Here is a 20996-nt window from a genome sequence, read left to right on the forward strand (position 1 = left end):
ACACATCCCTTCCCACCCACTGTCATCTGCTATGCCCTACCCATCAGCATTTAAATACCCTCAAGTATCTCCCATCTTAAAAACAAAATAAAACGAATGACAGTAACAGCAAAATCAGCTCTCTTGGACCCACTTCCCCCAGCACCTAACATCCCTCTCTCGCCATTCATACTAAACCTCTCCACTAGATTCTCATTGCTTTCATTTCCTCAATCACCACTCACTCCTCAACTTACTCCAATTGGCTTTCAGCCTATCACTTCATCTAAACAGCTCCTGATAAGAGCCTTGGTAACCGTCACGCCCTCATTTCAGCACACCTTTAGTAGGCTATACCCTCTCAGCAACAGTGGGCTCTGTTGATAGCTTATACCTTCTTAGAAGCCTCTTTTGGTTTTCCTTCTTCCACGACCACTCTTTCTAGCACTCACCGGTCTTCTTAGTAAGGGTTCCCTCTTACTCTACACCTCACATTGACGTAATTTATTTCATATACAACATTTCAATGATCATCTATACTTCATTAATTCTAAAATTTTCATATCCATTATTAACCTCTCTCTGTTTCAGAACCTTGTATCCAACATCTCCATCTGCACATTTTGAACAAACTTTAAACTAAAAATATGCAAAACTACACTTGTGATCTATCCCCAAGCTAGTCGAGAATCTCCTTTTTCAGGAAACGACCCACCATCCATCCATGCCTGAAAGCCAGAAATCTGAAGTCATCCTTGACACATTTACTCCCTACCTCCTAATCTATACTCAAGTCCTGTCACTTCAAAATCATTCTACTTTTCTATTACCATCTTCATCCAAGCCATTATCATCTACTCCAGGACTGCTGCAAGAACCTCATAACTAGCTTACAGTCAACTCATGTCTCCTTACAGGGTGTCATTCCCCAAAAGAATATTTGAACAATTAGCAAAAATTGGCAGAGCCATTTTCCTCAAAACTCTTGAAAAAGTTAAAGGATTATAGTTACCAGGTAAGTGCCAAATCAAGAAAATACTTCAAAGATGGTAAGAGAAGCTTATGGCACCCCTACTGGCCCCCGCCAACTCACTCACATTGTGGGTCCCTGGCCGTATTCCAGTAGCAGAAGCATAACCCCTTTGTACATACTGGGGTAGCTGGATGTCTGTGCCAATTTATCGGGTGGCAACTCGAAAGACTGAACAAGGAAACTTCTCCATGCTTGCCCTCCCAGAACATGACCTTCGGGCAGGAGCAGCCTGCAGAGAGAGCTGCCCCTGCCACCACCAACATGGGGACCTTGTACCGAATTCCATTCTTAGTGCCTGAATGTCCCCATCTGGAGCTGAAGAAGCTGCCCTGGGTGCACATACCGTTGGCTAGGATGGTGTACACTCTGATGGTGGTGTCTCACTTCCTCATCACTGGAGGAATAATTGATGACGTCTTTACTGAACCTCCAGGTGTTGGCTCTATGACTGATAAACATGGGTATCAGAGGCCAGTAGCTTTCCTGGCCTAGAGTAAATGGACAATATATTATGAAAGGATTTGCATCTAGTGTCCTATTTCTAGTGGGAGGTTTAGGATTCATAATCCTGGACTGATCCAAACACTTCAAAACTCAGGAGACTTCTTCTCCTGCCCACCGGATTCATCTGTGTCCTACTGAGTTTTCTCATGGCTACAATATTCATGATCATCTGACGGGTAACAGCGCTTTTTGAAAAGAAATCAATGGGTAATGGATTTGCTCCTATTACTGAAGTTTTAAAGACTGTACCAATCCTGTAGTATGAAACGTGGAAAGGGATGAAAAGCAGCAGAGGAAGAAGCATCTAGTGAAAACAGGAAGCTTATTAAAGCTTGGACTAGAATTTCTTCTTAGTAATAGCAGAGAGACAATCTTATCACAGTATCTTTTCCTGCTCACCTGTGCTAGCATACCAATGATGTGAAGTGGCATTTTCTTCTTTTTATTGCTAGAAGGAATATATTCCATCTCTACAAGTCTAACATTGAATAAAGTGACCCTTTTATAACTCCCTTAACATTTTCTTTGAGATAGCATTTCTGATTTTTAGAATTAATGTAAAATCAGGAAGCGAGATCCTGTAACCTGAGAACTCTGGACAGTTGATCAGCTTTACCTAAGGTACTTTGCCTTTAAACAGAGTGTGTGACAGAGTATTATTTCAGATATGTATGTAAGACTGTTTCCTGAACAATAAGATTTATGAAAGGAAGAGAAATACATTTTTCTAATTAAGAATAAAAAAAAAGAAGAGGTGCCTGCAGACAGCTAAAGTAGTGTAAGAGACAACAAAGCAAAGAGGCCCGGGTAAGGGACTACCTGCGTCAAGTCACACAACTGCGCCCCCAGTGGTAGGAGAAAGTCTATTTCACACAGAGTAGCAAGGTCATTAGAATTCCTGAAAACAGGATGCACAAGGCCAGGACAAGACCCAGGCTTGGAAAAAACAGAGAGGACCCTGAACTTCACATTTGACTTGGCCTGATTTTTTTTTTCGTTTTTAATTTTTATTAATAAAACCAATCAACATACAAACACGAACATTCTTAACGTATGAACATTCCATACATGGTGTTCTAGTTTGCTAGCTGCCAGAATGCAATATAACAGAAATGGAATGGCTTTTTAAAAGGGGAATTTAATAAGTTGCTAGTTTACAGTTCTAAGGTCAAGAAACTGTCCCAATTAAACAAGTCTATAGAAATGTCCAATCACAGGCATCCAGGGAAAGACACCTTGATTCAAGAAGGCCAATGAACTTCAGGATTTCTCTCTCAAGTGAAAAGGCACATGGCAAACATAGTCAGGGTTTCTCTCTCTGGAAGGGCACATGGCGAACACGGCATCACCTGTTAGCTTTCTCTCCTGACTTCCGGTTTTATGAAGCTCCCTGGGAGGCATTTTCCTACTTCATCTCTAAAGGTTGCTGGCTCGTGGACTCTCTGCTTCGTGGTGCTGCAGCATTCTCTGCTCTCTCCGAATCTCCTTCACTCTCCAAAATGTTTCCTCTCTTATAGGATTCCAGAAACTAATCAAGACCCACCCAAATGGGTGGAGACACGTAGTCACCTAATCCAGTTTAACAACCACACTCGACTAAATCACATCTCCAGGGAGATCTAATTACAGTTCCAAATTTACAATACTGAATAGGGATTAGAAGAAATGGCTGCCTTTACAAAATGGGATTAGGATTAAACATGGCTTTTCTAGGGAACGTACATCCTTTCAAACCAGTACACATGGTGTGCAATCAATGGCTTGCAATATCATCGCATAGTTGCATATTCATCACCACGTACATTTCTTAGAACATTCCCTTCACTCAAGAAAAAAGAAAAATCTCATACATACCACACCCCTTACCCCTCCTTCTCATTGACCACTAGTATTTCCCTTTACCCAATTTATTTTAACATTTGTTCCCCTTATTATTTATTTATTTTTAATCCAATTTTTTTTACTCGTCTGTCTATACTGTAGATAAAAGGAGCATCAGAACAAGGTTTTCACAATCACCCAGTCACTTTGCAAAAGCTATATCATTATACATTCATCTTAAAGAAACATGGCTACTGGAACACAGCTCTATAGTTTCAGGCACTTCCCTCTAGCTTCTCTAATAATACACCTTAAACTAAAAAGTGGATATCTAAATAATGCATAAGAATAACCTCCAGGATAACCTCTCAACTCTGAAATTTCTCAGCCATTGACATTTTATTTTATCTCATTTCTCTCTACCCCCTTCAGTTGAGAAGGTTTTCTCAATCCCTTGATGCTGAGTCCCAGCTCATTCTAGGATTTCTGTCCCACGTTGCCAGGAAAGTTTATTCCCCTGGGAGTTATGTCCCACGTAGAAAGGGGGAGGGCAGTGAGTTTGCTTGCTGTGTTAGCTGAGAGAGAGGCCACATCTGAGCAACAAAAGAGGTTCTCTGGGGTGACACTTAGGCCTAATTTTAAGTAGGCTTAACCTATTCTTTTAGGGATAAGTTTCAAACGAACAAAGCCCAAGACCGAGGGCTTGGTCTATTAATTTTGTTGTCCTCACTGCTTGCGAGAATATCAGGCTTTCTCCAAAATGCGGAAGTTGAATTTTCCCCCTTTCTCACCATTCCCCCAAGGGGACTTTGCAAATACTTTTTTATTCACTGTTCAAATCACTCTGGGATTTATTGGGGCAACACTCTGGACAAACCTACAAAATCTCATGCCCTACTCAATATTTCATGTACTTACGGTGTTCAATTAAACTGTCCATACAAGTTATATTAGGAGATTGGCCTTATATTCTTGATAGGAGGGCTAAACTCTACAGAAGAACAGCAGCCAGTGCAGAGCCAATACTGTAAAAGGTAATTTTTTCGTTTGATTTGTTTGGTTTTGTTAGCTCCTGCCATTCAAGGAAATCTCTGTCACATCATTAGCTAGATCAAATTTAAGGAACAGACAGTTCAGGAACTAAATCCCAGACTTAACACTTTAAAATATTCAAGTGTATAATGTGCAATAATAGATTATAAGACAAACAATAAAATAGGAAATGATAGCCCATCCAAACAAACAAGATAAAAATCCAAAAATCCATCAGTGAAAAAGACCAGACTTGGGACATACTGCAAAAAGACTTTCTAAAGATGATCCTCAATATACTCAAGGATGTAAAGGAAAAAAACTTTTTTATTTTCATTCTCTTTCTGGCATAATATCTGGTGATATCAGGAAAATGATGAATGAACAATATGAAAATCTCAATTAAAAGAAAGAAAGTTTTAAAAGCAACCAAACAGAAATACTAGAGTTGAAAATCACAACTAGGAATCCCTCTAGGAAATGAAAAATTCCCTAGAGGGATTCAACAGCAGATTAGAGCTGGCAGAAGAAAGAATAAGTGAACTCAAGACAAGACAACTGAAATGATTAAGGCTGAGGAGCAGAATGAAAAAAGTGAAAATAGCATGAGAGACTTGTGGGACACCATCAAGCATACCATTATAGGCATTAATAGAGTCCAGAAGAAGAGAGAGGTGGCAAAAAGAATATTTAAAGAAATAATGGCAGAAAACGTCCCAAGTTTAATGTAAGGCATGAATATGCACATTCAAGATGACACAAACAGTATAGGCTCAGAGAGAACCACGCCCAGACACTGAGCAGGCAAACCGTTCAATGCCAAGAATAAGGACAGAGTCCTGAAAGCTACAAGAGAAAATCAACAACTATGTGATTATACCAGAAGCCATTAATTGTACACTTAGGATGGATTGTATGGCATGTGAATAAAACTGTTTTAAAAAATAAAACTGTGGTTTAGAAAATTACAAGTGCTGGAGAAGAAGGGAAGAGGTATACTTATTCACTGTTGATGGGGAAGTAGAATTGTGCAGCCACGGTGGAGGGCAGTGTGGTGGTTCCCTAGGAGGCTAAGGATAAAACTGCCATTTGACCCAGTAATCCCATTACAAGGTATATACTCAGAAGACCTGAAAGCAGGGACACAATTGACATTTACACCATAAACTGATGTTTATGGTGGCAATATTCACGACTGCCAATGTTTGGAGGCAACCCAAGTGTCCATCAACTGAGGAGTGGAAGTGCAAACTGTGGGGTATATATGTAAATGATGGAATAGGATGCAGCTGCAGGAAGGAGTGAAGTTGAGATGCATTCAATGATGTGGATGAACCTTGAGGACATTATGTTAAGTGGAATATGTCAGAAACTAAAGGAAAAATGTTGTACTATCTTGCTAGTATGAACTATCATGAGCAAACTCTAAGAGTTAAATGTGAGAGCATAAGTTATCAGGAGATAGAAAGAGGGCAGAGATTGGAGAATCAATGCTTAAGGAGTACAAAATGTTTAATAAGGTTGATTGTAAATGTTTGGAAATGGATAGGACAACACTGTGTGATGGTAGCACAATACTGTAACAAAGCTGAGTGTGAGTATGCTTGAAAGAAGAAGGCTACAGTCATGTATGTCATGGAAAGGAAAAAGCTCGAAGATAAAAACAGGGACTGTATAAGTTAGTGAAACCTAGAGTGAACAAGGATGGTGGTTAATTGTACAAATACAAGAAAGTTTTTACATGAACTAGGACAAACATGCGCCTTTAATACAAGTTGTTAATAACAGGGTGGTATATGGGAAAAATAATTTAATGCAAACTAAGGTCTATAGTTAACAGTAACACTGTAATATTATTTCATTAATTATAACAAAGGCACTATATCAGAGCTAAATGTCAATAATAGGGGGAATAAGGGATATGGGATTTTTTTTTTCAGAAGAAATGAGAATTTTTCATATTGACAGTGGTGGTGAATGCATAAAGATGTGATTATACTAAGAGCCACTGACTGTACACTTAGGACGGATGGTATGGTGTGGGAATAAAACTTTTAAAAAAGAATGGGAGAAAAAAACACAAAAGAATGGAGGGGAGAAGGGGTATGGGGTGTTTTGGGTTTTCTTTTTTATTTTCATTTCTCTTTCTGGCATAATAAAAATTTCTAAAATTGATCATGGTGATGAATGCACAACTATGTGATGATACTGTGAGCCCCTGATTGTTCACTTTGGATGGATTGTATGGTGTGTGGATATAGCTCAATCGTATTACATCTTAAAAAGAGAGAAAAGCAACATGTCATGTATAAGAGAGTCCCAGTAAGATTAAATGCTGATTTCTCATTAGAAACCATGGAGGTAAGAAGGCATTGGAATGAAATATTTAAAGTGCTTAAAGAAAACAATTGCCAACTGTTATGGTTAGGCGAATGTGTCACCTTGGCCAGGTGATGGTGCCCAGTTGTCTAGTCGAGCAAGCACCAGCCTAACCATTGCTGCAAGGACATTTTGTGGCTGGTTAATAAACTAGAGGGCTAGTTTATTAAATCATCAGCATACTGATTGCATTCATGACTGATTACATCTGCAGTTGGCCAAGGGGAGCGCCTTCTGCAATGAGTGATGCTTTATCTAATCAGTTGAGGGCTTTAAAGAAGTCAGAAGAGAGAATCCCTCTCTGCTTCAGCCAGCCAGTCTCTCCTGGGGGATTCACTGAAGACCTTCACTGGAGCTGTCAGCTCGCAGCCTGCCCTGTGGAATTTGGACCCGTGCACCCCCACAGTTGCATGCGACACATTTATAAAGTCTCATATTTCTTAGATAACTCCTATTGGTTTTGTTTCCCTAGAGAACCCTCACTAATATAACAACCAAGAATTTTATACTCAATGAGACTGTCTTTAAAAAAAATGAGGGAGATTAAGATAGTCCCAGATAAACAAATCCGAGGAAGTTCATCCTCCCTAGAGCTGCCCCACTAGCTGAAGGTAAAGGACAGCAGACAGTAGACTGAAGGTGCAAAAAGAAATAAAGACCTCCAGTAAAAGTAACCAGGATAGTTACAAATGCCAGTACTATTGTATTATAATTTGTAGTATATAACTTCACTTTTTACTCCTTACACTGTCTAAAATGCAAATGCATGAAAAGTAATGATAAAATCATAGTTTTGAAATACAATGTATAAAACTATATTTTGGAACAATAATCAAAAGGTTGGGGAAGAAGGAGTATGGGTACAGTGTTTGTGTATGCTATTGATGGGGAGTTGGTATCAAATCAAATACAGTTGGTAGAGTTAGGAGGGTAAATTTAAGCTCCATTGTAACTACAAAGAAAATATATGAGAAGTATGTACAGAGAGAAATGAGGGGACTCCAAATGATACAATACAAAATAAATACAAAAGTCTTAAGAATTAAGGGGCAAAAAAGGTATAAGAAGTACAAAAACCAAAATAACGAATCAACGGAAGAGAGCCCTGCATTGGCAGTAGTTACTTTAAATGTTAAGCAGATTAAACTCTCCAGTCAAAAGGCAGAGACTGGCAGAAGGGATTTAGAAAACACTACTTAATTATATGTTGTTTACAAGACTCACCTTAAATTCAAGGCACAAGCAGAAAGAAAGTAAAGGTATGGAAAAAATACATATCATGTAAATAGTAATCTAAAGACAGCTGGCATAGCTATACTAATACCAGGTAAAATAGACTTTAAGTCAAAAACTATTACAAGGGACAAAGAGAGTTACTATACACTGATAAAGGGACCAGGAATATAATAGCAGCTCAGTAATGAAATGAATTAATATAAAAATATCTCCTGTTCCTTCCCCCCACAACTTACCACATGCTTTTTTCTCTGCTTGGAATGCAATCTCTGCATCCTCTATCTATAGGGCATTCCTACTCACCTATCAAGATCAGCAGAAGCGTCTCTGTTGCTCCAGGTAGCTAATATCTCCTCCATCTTCCCCAGCTCTAAATGACAGCCCTGGTGGCTTTTTAACTACACAGTGAGCTCTTTGGGGACAAGTACTATATCTTAGTGTCACCAACACCCAGTATAGTTCCTGGTATATATAAAAGCCAAACACTTGGATAGGGAATAAGTGAATGACAGAATGACTCTGTCATTCATTAAAATTCAACACTCCACTTCAAAACCTCCTCAATCTTGTCTCCTTTCTTCACCTGCTATTCACTCTGCATCCTTTCTTCATTCATTCGTTAACTGCCTACTGAGTGTCTACTGTTCTGACACTGGGTATACAGAGGTGAACAAGACAGATCAATTCCCTACCTTCATTTCACTAAGGGAAGAAAGAAACACGAATGGATCAGGTGATCACTGAAAGCGCTATGATGAAATTCAAAAGGATGATGGGATGGAGGGTGAGCTGGCTGCAGCCATCAGAGAAGACCCTTCTGAGGAGGCGATACTTACACCAGGCCTGAGTGATGAGCGAGTCCATCACACCAAGCCATGGAGGAAGGATACTCCAGGCAGGCAGAAGCAACCCTGAGGCAGGAACAAGCACAGTATTGGGTCACCAGCAAAAAGGGTGGTGGGGCTGATGCACTGGGAAGGAAGGGCAGAGAGCAGAAAACAAGTCCGAGCACAACTCTAATGCCACAGGAAGCTATTGGACGGTCCCAAGCAAAGGCGTGATCCAATTTGGGTTGGAAACCTTCGTTGTGATGCACTGTGGAGAAGAGAATATAGACAGGAAGGGCAGAGCATGAGTAGAAGGAGAGAGACCAGGTAGAGGCTACAGTAAGGGTTTGGGTATGCAGTGATGGTGGCTGGAAGCAGGGCACTGGAAGTCTGGGGAGTCTGAGAAAAGGAAATGCCTTCACATCACTGCCTAGAGCTGTAGAAAGAGCTGAGGCTTCAGAATTGCACAGACCTGGGCAAGACACCTCTCTGTACCTTTAATTCATGACATGGAAACAGGAAGAAAAGCACTGGGATTCACAGGACTGCCGTGTGGAATAAATCAGATGCAGAGTTTCTAGCACAGTCCCTCACACACAGTTGGCTCAAAATAAACAGCACATCAGGTCTACAATTCCAAAATCCAGAAAGTTCTGAAAACCCAAGGGTCTGGGTGTTTCTTTCATTGTTGTTGTTTTGGTAGGTTTGGAGCTACCTATCTTGGCCTGAACAGACATGAGCTGTTTAGAGTTTTTGCTATACTCTCCTACCTTCTTCAAGAAACATGGTCACCAGAGCACAGCTCCACATTTTCAGGCAGTTCCCTCCAGCCTCTCCATTACAACTTGACTAACAAGGTGATATCTATTTAATATGTAAGAATAACCTCCAGGATAACCTTTAGACTCTGTTTGGAATCTCTTAGCCATTGACACTTCATTTTGTCTCATTTCGCTCTTCTCCCTTTTGGTCGAGAAGATTTTCTCAATATCTTGATGCTGAGTTCTAGCTCATTCTAGGATTTCTGTTTCACATTGCTAGAAATGTCCACACCCCTGGGAATCATGTACCACGTAGAGAGAGGGAGGGCACTGAGTTGGCTTGCTGTGTCGGCGGACAGAGAGAGGCCACATCTGAGCAACAGAAGAGGTTCTCTTGGGGTGACTCTTAGGCCTAATTTTAAGTAGGCTTGGCCTATCCTTTGCATGATTAAGTTTCATATGAACAAACCCCAAGATTGGAGGCTCGGCCTATTGCTTTGGCTGTCCCCACTGCCTGTGAGAGTATCAAGAATTCTCTACTTGGGGAAGTTGAATTTTCCCCCTTAGGGGACTCTGCAAATACTCCCCTATTCACTGTTCAAATCGCTCTGGGATTTATCTGGGCATCACTCTGGACAAACCTACAAAACCTGATGCCCTACGCAAGGTTCCAAGTACTATGGTGTTCAATTAAAGCTATCCTCATAAGTTATATTAGGAAATACACTCGTCAAATTATAAATTTTGTACCAAATACACAATTTTTTCTTGTCTCACACATACGTTAAAGTTTTAAAATATTAATTACCACCTATTTTCAACACCCTGTATTATCGACATTCCTTAGTTCTTCCTCATGCAGAAACATTTTTAAATTCAGCAAAGCATTTTTAATACTAAAGAAAACATGGGTAGTAGAGATCTCTTTTTTTTTTTTTTGTAATTCAAAGAGAATTTATGAATTACCATTCATTTAAGTAATATTTATTGTGCACACCTTAGGCGCTGGGGGTATACCAGTGACCAAAACACATAAATCCCTTCTCCCAAGTATTAACATACTAGTGGAGGAAGAGGGACAGTAAACATAAGAAAATGTCAGGGAGTGAGAAGTGCTCTGGTAGAAAATGAAGCAATGTAAGGGGGAGAGGGAGGGCAGGCTGAGGATGTTTTTCTATGCAAGCTGTTCAGGAACCACCTCTCTGATGGGTCACATTTAATGAACAGGGAATGATGGAAGTGACTGGCCCCAACATGTGTCTGGGAAGAGCTTTCCAGGAAGAAGAAACAGGCAGTGCAAAGGTCCGGAGGCAGGAAGTGTGCCTGGCTGTGGCCGGGGAACAGCAAGGAGGCCAGCGGGGTGGGAGTGGGAGAAGCAAGGGGCCCTGCTTACGGGCCCAGACATGCGTTCAGACAGATTAGGACGAGAAGGGCGCCGGGGGGCGGTGGGGCAAGGGTAGTGTCCAGCACTGACTTCAAGGAACACTATGGCTGTGGTGTTGAGAAGTGGGGGTGGGGGGAGGAGGGTGGGGGACGGGGACGGAGCAGAGGCCGGGTAATGGGGAAAATAATGCAACTATCCAGGAAAGAGGTTTTTAAAATAACCAACCGTTGGGTAATTCAGGCCTCCATACTCCCCACTTGTCTGTCAAGTCATTGGACCCATCCATTTTCCACTAGATCCCCCTTGCCCCGCTCCCCGGGTCTGCAAGCTGTTAATCTGCTGTGACAAAAATTCCGGGAAGAAAATGGTTTTTAGTGCCCACCGCGCCCCGCGATCCTTTCTCCAGCGTCGAGAGCGGCCCCGCAGCCCGGCAGCAGCCCTCAGCCAGCCATCCCGGGGCGGGCCTGGCCCGGGGGCCCGCGGCCTCGTCCCAGCGTCGGAGCCCCGGGCTGAGGCCACGGAACGGCGCGCGCCCCGCCGCCCCCCCCCCACCCCAGCCTCGCCACCCCCGCCGCCCCCCCGACCCCAGCCTCGCCGCCCCCTCCGCCCCCCCCCGACCCCAGCCTCGCCGCCCCCGCCGCCCCCCCGACCCCAGCCTCGCCGCCCCCGCCGCTCCCCCCACCCCAGCCTCGCCGCCCCCGCCGCCCCCGCCGCCCCCCACCCCGGCTCACCCCGCGCAGCTCGGGTCCGCCGAGGCCCAGCGGCTTCCAAGCTGCTCGCTCTCGGTTTCGTTTTCTCCGCGGGCTCCGCCTCCCCTCTGGCCCCGGCCCCTCGGCGCACAGGCCCGCGCAGGCTCCGCGATGGGCGGGGACTGGCGCCCGCAGCGAGCCCCGGGCCGCGGCTGGACTCCCCCCGCGCGCCCCCAGCTGCGCGCCCAGAACCCAGCGCCGCCCGGACCCCGCCCCGTCCCCCCCCGGGGTTCCTGGCCCCCGCCTCGCCTCCCGGCCTGTGAGGGGAGGGTCCGCCGCGAGGGGACGCGGGAGGCGAGGGGACGCGGGAGGCGAGCGGCCGGGCGCCCGCGGCACGGGGCTCGGGGATCGCGGTGCCGTCTGCTCGAGGCCGACGCGCGCGGGCGAGCGAGGAGGCGTCCCGGGGCCCGTTTCACCACAGCAGAAACGGGGGTCAGTTAAGGCGCCCAGGGCCCGAACGTCGGTAAGTGGCAAAACCAGGTTCGCTCTAAGCCCAGACGTGCGGCCCCCAGAGGACCCCGCCCCTGCTTTTCCACGCTGCCTCCTCACACTTACAACACTCAGGTGAGGAGACCTGGAGATAAAATGTCCCCTCAGTCGGTTTCCACCCACCCTTCCGCCAGGCCTTTGGCAGCCGCTGTGCCCAGCATTGGGATGTCCAGCAATCGAGAACCCCCTGGTCCCCAAGGGATCCCACGGAGTTTACCACCAAAGCCCTAGACAGTAGTTCCCAGGTTGTCAGAAATCCTGTTCACCTAGCGGCCCGGGCGCACTCCCAGCGGCGGCGCTGGCTCGATGGCAGTGGTCCGGGAGTGCTGAGGAGTTCCTTGGGTCATACACTGTTGAATCCACTGTCTTCAGTTGATTGTCACCTGGGCTCAGTGGTGGTCCAACACGAAGTGAAATTACCATGCCAAGTGATGCCAACGAAGAAATAAAGAGTACTTAGGGAATCGGGAATATTGTAGTAGATTAAGCAAGTACAACCTACTCACCCACTCCTTAACCATGAGGTTCATCCTCCTTCTGGTATTGAGAAATATATTGGAGAGGGGCGCACCAGCATCCTTGAAAAGCCCTCTATTAGCTACCACTGTAGATGGGGGTTGTGGATGGCAAATGCTGCCATTGAAAATGCTCCCTGATTTCCATGGGGATTACAACACATTTCCCAGCAAGGCTAGAGTAGTCATCGGAAAGATTTTGAGCACTAGGGATCTTTAGTGGTGGCAAATTGATCCTGGCAACCTTAGAGTGGAACTAGGTGGCAGCCCACAAGCTTAATGCATGAGCAGGTAGGTATCTAAGACTACTGTAGTCTTTACTCCTGCTGTATCCGCCTACATGTCTGAACTCGTGGTCAGTTTCCTGGGACCAGATGACTGAGAAAGAAAAATGTGAGAGGCACAATCCACTAGCACTAAACTGGAAGTAGACTGTGTGTTATGACTGCTGCTCTGGGGAAGTGGTCCTAAAGGACTGGGGAAAAGGAAATCCTCCCAATGGACAAAACTTTGAGCGATACAATAGGCTATCACATGGAAGGAGAGAAAGTCAGTGGCTTGTACAGAGCCAGTGGCTAACAATTTAGCTGGATTTTAAAAAGTTTGGAAGGAACAAGACCAAAAGGTTGGTGATCAGGAGGTCTGGAGAAAAGGATGTGGGTGAACTACCTGATCTAGACACAGAGAGGGAACACATTGTGATCCCTTGTGAATGCTCACCAAAGGCACCCACTTCTGAGGAGGCTTTTGAGAAGCAGAGGGCAGGAAGACTTCTATGGATGTCGGTCAACCTTTTCCCCAGCTACATCAGTGTTTGATTAAAAAAGAATGAAGAATTTATAGCAGCAAGAATGGAGGGTATATATGAGTTCATCAACATGGACTTCTCACTGAGGCTGATGTGGCTGGCTGAGCACCCAAAGTGCCACAGTAGAAACCAACAGTGAACCCCCCAGTGGAGACCAGTCAGCCACTTAGTGGCAGGCTGGTTATATAGAAGCCCTTCTGTATTAGGGTTCTCGCAGAGAAACAATCGGCAGGATACATACGCACACACATATATGTAAATATTCAGAGATTAAAGAAATTGATTGATATGATCAGGGATTGGTGAGTCCAAATTCTGTATGCAGACGGCAAGTTGGAAACTCAATGAAGGTGACATTGAATTGCCCAGGAGAAGCTGCAAGTTGGAACCTCCGATGAAGGTGACAATGGTTTCCCCAGGAAAAGCTGTCTGGGTGTAGTAGAAGACAATTTTTTTTAATTCCTGACTGCTAAAATAATCAGTTCTCTCTTTAAGACCTTCAACTGATTGGGTGAGAGACTTCTGTCATTGCTGAAGGCAATCTCCTTTGTTGATTTTAGATTCAATCAGCCATGAATGCAATCAACTGACTACTGATTTAAACCCAGGAGATACCCTCACAGTAAAATTCAGGTCAGCACTTGCCTGACCAGAAACCTAGCCAAGCTGACACATGAAGTTAACCATCACACCTTTAATTGTGGAGGCAGCAGAAAGTTGCCATCTTTGTAGTAAACACTTATTCGAGATCTGGATTTGCTTTTCCTTCCCTCATTGCTTCTGCCAGCACCATCGTGGTTGAACATCCTGAATGTCGTATTCACCATCATGGTATCCTTCACGAAGGAACTCATTTTACAGCAAAAGAAATGAGGTGGTAGGCTGACTGCTGTGGGAATCAGTAATGAACCTCATCACCCTAACACAGTTGGCCTTATAGAATAGTGGGGTGGAGAACTGAAGTCTCCATTATAGCCACAGGTAGGAGGCAATATTTTGTGAGCAGGAGAACTGTCCTTCAAGGTACAGTATATGCTCTAAACTTGGGTGCTGTTGCTCCCTTGGCCAGAATACCTGGGCCCGGGAAACAAAGAGCAGAAGTTGGAGAGTCATGGCTCACAACTATCTACTTGCAAAATGCATGCTCTCTGCTCCCATGACTTTGGGCTCTGTTTCCACAAGGGACACAGGGTTCCATTGAGTAAGAACTTGAAATTATATCTGGCCATTGCAGGTTCTTCATACTATTGAGCCCTCAAGAAAATAAAGGTCTGGGTGATTGATACCAATTACCATGGGGAAACAGTGTTGCTGCTACACAGTTAAGTCAGGGAAGAATATGTCTGGAACCAAGGGGTTCCTCCTATAATTCCCTCTTCAGTGATAGAGATTAATGGACACAGGTAAGTCTGCAAAGGGCTGAGAACTTTCAGGACTGAAGGTTTGTGTCACCCCACCAGTGGGTGGAGTTTTCTGAGAGCAAAGGGAACAAAGAAGAAGGAAGTTTTAAATACCAACTACAGCCTCATACAGCCTTATGTTGCAGAATAAAGGCCCATAGAAGGTTTGCATGTTTTCTTCATTGCTTTATTAGATATGTTTTTTTTTTTTTTTTTTTTTTTTACATGGGCAGGCACCAGGAATCAAACCCGGGTCCTCGGGCATGGCAGGCAAGCATTCTTACCTGCTGAGCCACAGTGGCCCGCTCTAGATATGTATTTTATGTACTAATAAATTTATTGTATTGCTTCTCTCTTTTTATGTAAAATTTGATGCTGCTGATTAATATCATGAGTTTTTAGGTGGGAATGATTTAAGATGGAATTGTGCCTAAAATAGAAGAGGAATGAATATCACATGTCAGTGGCCACAGAGATATGTGGGACAGCATAAGCATGTTTGCATGTGGAGGAGAGACAGTTGCTTTAGATGGGAACATGTTATTTGCTTGAAATATTATTGGTAGAAGGAGTGGTCTTTACTAGATACTGTTAATTTTCATTGACATCTGTGCCAGTTTGAAAATATTATGTACCCCAGAAAAGCCATGTTTTAATTGTGATCCAATCTTGTTGAGGCAGCTGTTTCTTTTAATCCTAATTCAGTACTGTGATTTGGTTAATTTGTTTAGATTATCTCCACAGAGATGTGGCATGCCCAATTGTGGGTGTGACCTTTGATTACACGGAAATGTTGCTCTACCTATTCCAGATGGCTCCTGATTAGTTTACTGGAATTCTTTAGAGAGGAAACGTTTTGGAGAGAGTCAGAAACGACAGGAACCTCAGAGCCAACAGAGAGAGAACCTACAAAAATGACAGAGCAGACAGAAACTTCAGAGCAGAGGTGATAGGCAGAGAAGAGAGACACGGATGTTTGGAGATGCTTAGAGCCCAGCAGACATTGCCATGTGATGCTAAGCAAACTAGAACCTGTAGACAGCCAAGGGAAGCCAAGAGATGAAAGCCAGCCCCAGAGAAGCAAAGTGGCAAACCCCCAAAGGAACAGAGGCTGAAACGAGAGAGTCAAGGAGTAAGGGACCAGCAGATGCCAGCCACAAGACTTCCCAGCTGACAGAGATGTTCCTGACCCATCAGGCTTCCTTAAATTAAGGTGTCTTTACCTGGGTGCCTTAGTTTGGACATTTTAATAGGATTATAACTGTAAAGTTGTAATTTATTAAATTCACCTTTTTTTTTCAAAAGCCATTGCAGTTCTGGTATATCACATTCCAGCAGCTTGCAAACAAATATGGCATCCTATTCACATCCTCTACTTTGTCTCTTCATCCACAGAAATGTTATGTATTGAAGTTTAAAACCACATTTCCCTGATTTCTGCAGACTTCCTGTTCTGAATATAATTGGGGTCCTTCAAATGATGAGCACTGGTGGGAGATTTGCAAGGCAGAAGGCCATCCTTCTTTGGCAAAGCAAGCTTACAGGACAGCCCCCACACTCAGTGGTATTTGTAGGAGCTGTACTCCATGGTTCCTTGTCAATTCTCCAAGGATATGGGGCATCTCTGGTGGTGGCAGTCCTAAAGTTTGGATGGCAACTACAGTGGAAGTCTTCTCATTCCCTTTCTTCCAGTCCTTCCAACAATTATGTAAGTTTAATATCCTGCCAAATCTTTCTGCTTGACATACTGAGAGTAGCTTCTGTTTCCTTTACTGAAACATGAATACTGCAACAAGGAGAAACCTCCCTGAAAAAATGAAGCCTATGCTGAGGGAGTCAAGTTGAGAAGTGAAGATTAAGAATCTGGTACTTATTTGAGCCCCAGAGGAGGAAGGCACCTGAAGCCAGACCCACCCTGGACTGTTCAGTTATAGGAGCGCTCCCTCTATCCCCCCTTATAAACCAGTTTGGATTTGATTTTCTGTTTATTACATCAAAAGCATCCTAAATGAACTGATAGTCTAGAAACACTTCTTGGAAAGATGCCTGTATTTGTTAATTTATCCAGCAAATATTTGTTGAGTGCTTGAAATACCATTATGAGGATAAATGACATTGTATCCTGAAAGTTTTTGTATAGAAATGAGCTTCTATAGGATGAAATATTTATAGAAAGGAAAGTGGAGGACTTATGGGAAGATGGTGGAATAGGAGAGGCTAAGTTCACCCTGGCTCTGGGAACAACAAGAGATGGTACAGAAAAAACAACTGGGACAGTGGATCCAGGGAATGAGTGGTCAAAGAGGGTCTTCTACTCTATATAGGGAGGCCCTGAATGAAAAAGCAGAGAACAGAGAGAATGGGGTAAGTGTGTTCAGTCATGATTCCAGCCTACCACTGCAGCCAGCTTGGGAGATATTACCTCACAGCTCTGCAGTTGGGAGTTCCCATGGGAAACTCAGAAGCCAGAAGACTTGCTCTCCCTGTGCACATAGACCATTTGACCAGGGTACCCTGCCTGCTCCATAATCCTGAGACAGGCTGCTGTAGGTACCTGGTCTTTTATGGTGGAGACTGGGGGGCCCTCCCCTGGGAGGAGGGGGAGAGACTGAGTAGTGCCAGTTCAACAGCCAGCCAGCCAGAGACTGGTTTGGTTCCTGTATCATTCCCCTTCCCCCACGGAGGCCTGGAGACTTCAGCCATGTGTGGACAGAGAGGCAAGGCCAAGGAATGCCGTGACCAGCTACCAGACATTTCTGGGTTGGCTGTGGGCAGGGGAAGCTGAAATACCCAGTCCCACAGCCCAAGTGGGAGTCTGGGGGCCACCAGATCTATTCATATAAGCAGGGTCTTCACACACTGTCCATCCCCCAGCCCAGGGGTTGGTGGCTTTCAGTAAACAATGAGACCAGGGTCCCTGGCTGGAATTACATCAGGTCTCCATTCAGCTCAGCTAGCACCTGCAGTCTGGGAGAAATGGGCCTGAGGAGAAGAGATTGCCATCTGCTGGGAAGAAGTAGAAAGTGTAGTCTGGCAAATTGCCTGTCTGTCTAGCTTTCAATAGAACCTCAAGTAGAATTGCAATTCCCCCATGGGAAGGACCCACAAACCAAATCCAAAAGGGGATTTTCAACCCAAACCCAAGTAGATACAAGACCTTGATGAGTGAAGGAAATCAACTTGCAAACTAACCTTATTAAGACAATTAAATGCCCCATTTGCAACAGAAGAACACACAACATGAGAAGATTCAGGCAGATATGGCCCAGCCAGATGACCAAATTAAATCACTGAAGGGGACACAGAAGTTTGAACAACTAATCAAGGATGTTCATAGTGACATAAAGACTATCAAGAAGAACCTGGAAGAACACAAAGAAGAATTTGAAAGAGAAAACAGAAAAATAGCACATGTCATAGAGACAAAGATACTATAGACTAAATTAAAAGTATACTAGAGACACACAACAGCAGAATTGAAGAGGCAGAAGAAAGAATAAGCAAATTAGAAGATAGGACAACTGAACTCAAATGCACAAAAGAACAAATGGCAGAAAAGATGGAAAAAATGGAATTAGATCTCAGGGAAATGACAGACAACACAAACAGCACAAATATAAAAATTGTTGGTATCCCAGAAGGAGAAGAGAAGAATAAAGGGATAGGAAGCCATTTAAAGAGATTATGGGGGAAACTTCCCAACTCTCATAAAAGACATAAATATGCAAATCAAACAAGCCCAACAAATTCCAAATAGAATAAATCCAAATAGGTTTACTCCAAGACACATACTAATCAGTATGTCAAATCTTGAAGAGAAGCAAAAAGTCATGAAAGCAGCAAGAGAAAAGAGATTCACTACATACAAGGGAAACTGCGTAATACTGAGCTCAGACTACTCAACAGGCACCATGGAGGCAATAAGGCAGTAGTATGACATACTTAAGATTCTGAATGAGAATGGCATCCAGCCCAAAATTCTTTATCCTACCAAGTTGTCCTGCAAAATTGAGAGAGAGATTAAAATCTTCACAGACAAACAAAGGCTCAGGGAATTTGGCAATAAGAGAGCTGCTCTATAATAAATACTAAAGGGAGTTCTGTTGGCTGAAAAGAAAAAAGACAGGAAAGGGAAGTCTAGAGGAGGGTACAGAATTGAAGAATATTACTAAGGGTAACTTGAAGGACAAAGAGAGAGAGAAAAGAAAATATAGATCTGGCCAACAAGAACTAAAGGATAAAATGGTAGATTCAAGAACTACCCTTACAGTAATAACTCTGAATGTTAATGGACCAAATTTAACAGTTAAAAGGTACAGATTGGTAGAATGGATTTAAAATTAGGCTCCATCTATATGCTGCTTGTAGGAGAGTCATCTTAGATCCAAGGATATAAATAGATTGAAAGTGAAAGGATGGAAAAAGATGTTCTATACAAGTTGTAACCAAAAGAAAACGAGTAGCCATACTATTATCAGATAAAATAGACTTCAAATATAAATATGTCATAAGAGACAAGGAAGGGCACCATATATTAATAAAAGGGACAGTTCATCAAGAATAAATAACAATCATAAATGCTTATGCTCCCAATCAAGAAACTCCAAAGAACGTGAGGCAAACATTAGCAAAATTGAAGGAACTCTAGATGTTTCAACAATAATAGTGGTAGACTTCAATACACCACTCTCCTCTATGGATAGAACAACCAGACAGAGGATCAATAAGAATATAGAAAATTCAAATAATGTGATAAACTATTTAGACTTACTGATATATATGTTGTTACACCCCCAAATATCAAAATATACATTGTAAATTAATAAATAAATAAATTATATATATATACACACACACACATTGTCTCTAGTGCTCATGGAATGAATGTTCTCCTGGATCGATCATATGCTGGGATATAAATCAGGTCTTTATAAATTTAACAAGAGTGAAATTATTTTAAGCACTTTCTCTAATCATGACAGAATCAAGCTGGAAATTAATAGTCACCTAAGAACCAGAATTTTCACAAATATTTGGAGATTAAGCCATACACTTTTTGCTTTTGTTTTTCTTTCTGTTTTTATTTTTTGTTTGTTTTTATAAGAACTTTCATGTTTTCTTACTCATTATCCTTTTTTTTCTTTTTTTGGCATGGGCAGGCTCCGAGAATTGAACCCTTGTCTCCAGCATGGCATCTGAGAACTCTGCCACTGAGCCACCATTGCCTACCCTGCAATACACTTTAAAATAATCAGTGGGTCAAGGAAGAAATTGTTGGAGAAATTGGTAAATACCTGGAGACTAATGAAAATGAAAATACAATGTACCAGAACTTATGGGATGTGGCAAAGGCAGTACTGAGAGAGAAATTTATCACCCCAAATGCCTATTTAAAAAAGAACAAGCAAAAATTGATGACCTAATTGCTCACCTCGAGAAACTAGAGAACGAACAGAAGACTAACCCAAAAGCAAAAATAAGTAGAGAAATAACTAAGATTAAAGCAGAAATAAATGAACTGGGAAACAACAACAAGAAAAAATAAAATCAACACTCTTCCGCTGCCATTTTAAATCCAGCTCCATACAATGCTCCACTGCCTCTGCTACCAGCACTCAGTTTGTGTGCCAGCACCCTGCTGCCGACAACTCTGCCACAATGGAGGACATGAATGAGTACAGAAACATTGAGGAACTTGCAGAGGGATCCAAGATTAACCTGAGCAAGAATCAGCAGGATGAAGATAAAATGATTATTGGAGGCTTGGGCTTGGATACAAGCAAAAAAGTTCTGAGTATTGAAAACATGAAAACAATAGAGAAAATCAATAAGACCAGAAGTTGGTTCTATGAGAAAATCAATAAGATTGATGGGCCCTTAGCAAGATTGACAAAAAGAAGAAGAGAGAGGATGCAAATAAATAAGATCAGAAATGGAAGAGGAGACATAACTACTGACCTCACAGAAATAAAGGAGGTAATAACAGGATACTATGAACAACTTTATGCTAATAAATACAACAATTTAGATGAAATGGACGGGTTCCTGGAAAGACATGAACAACCAACTTTGACTCAAG

General features: G+C 42.9%; 1 protein-coding gene and 1 pseudogene across 4 annotated transcripts in view; one reads left to right on the top strand and one right to left on the bottom strand.

Moving 5' to 3' along the window:
* Positions 1 to 11782, bottom strand: part of EIF2AK2 (eukaryotic translation initiation factor 2 alpha kinase 2) — a 66236-nt gene extending 54454 nt beyond the window's left edge. For all 4 annotated transcript variants that reach the window (XM_077133990.1, XM_077133989.1, XM_077133988.1 and 1 more), the window contains exon 1: positions 11688 to 11782. The gene's annotated coding sequence lies outside the window, so the exon portion shown is untranslated. The remainder of the gene's footprint in view (positions 1 to 11687) is intronic.
* On the top strand, positions 1274 to 1689 carry LOC143661087 (oligosaccharyltransferase complex subunit OSTC pseudogene; annotated as a pseudogene).
* Positions 11783 to 20996: the final 9214 nt, after the last annotated feature.

Source organism: Tamandua tetradactyla, chromosome 17 (assembly GCF_023851605.1).
Source record: "Tamandua tetradactyla isolate mTamTet1 chromosome 17, mTamTet1.pri, whole genome shotgun sequence".
In the NCBI taxonomy this organism is placed as follows: domain Eukaryota; kingdom Metazoa; phylum Chordata; class Mammalia; order Pilosa; family Myrmecophagidae; genus Tamandua; species Tamandua tetradactyla.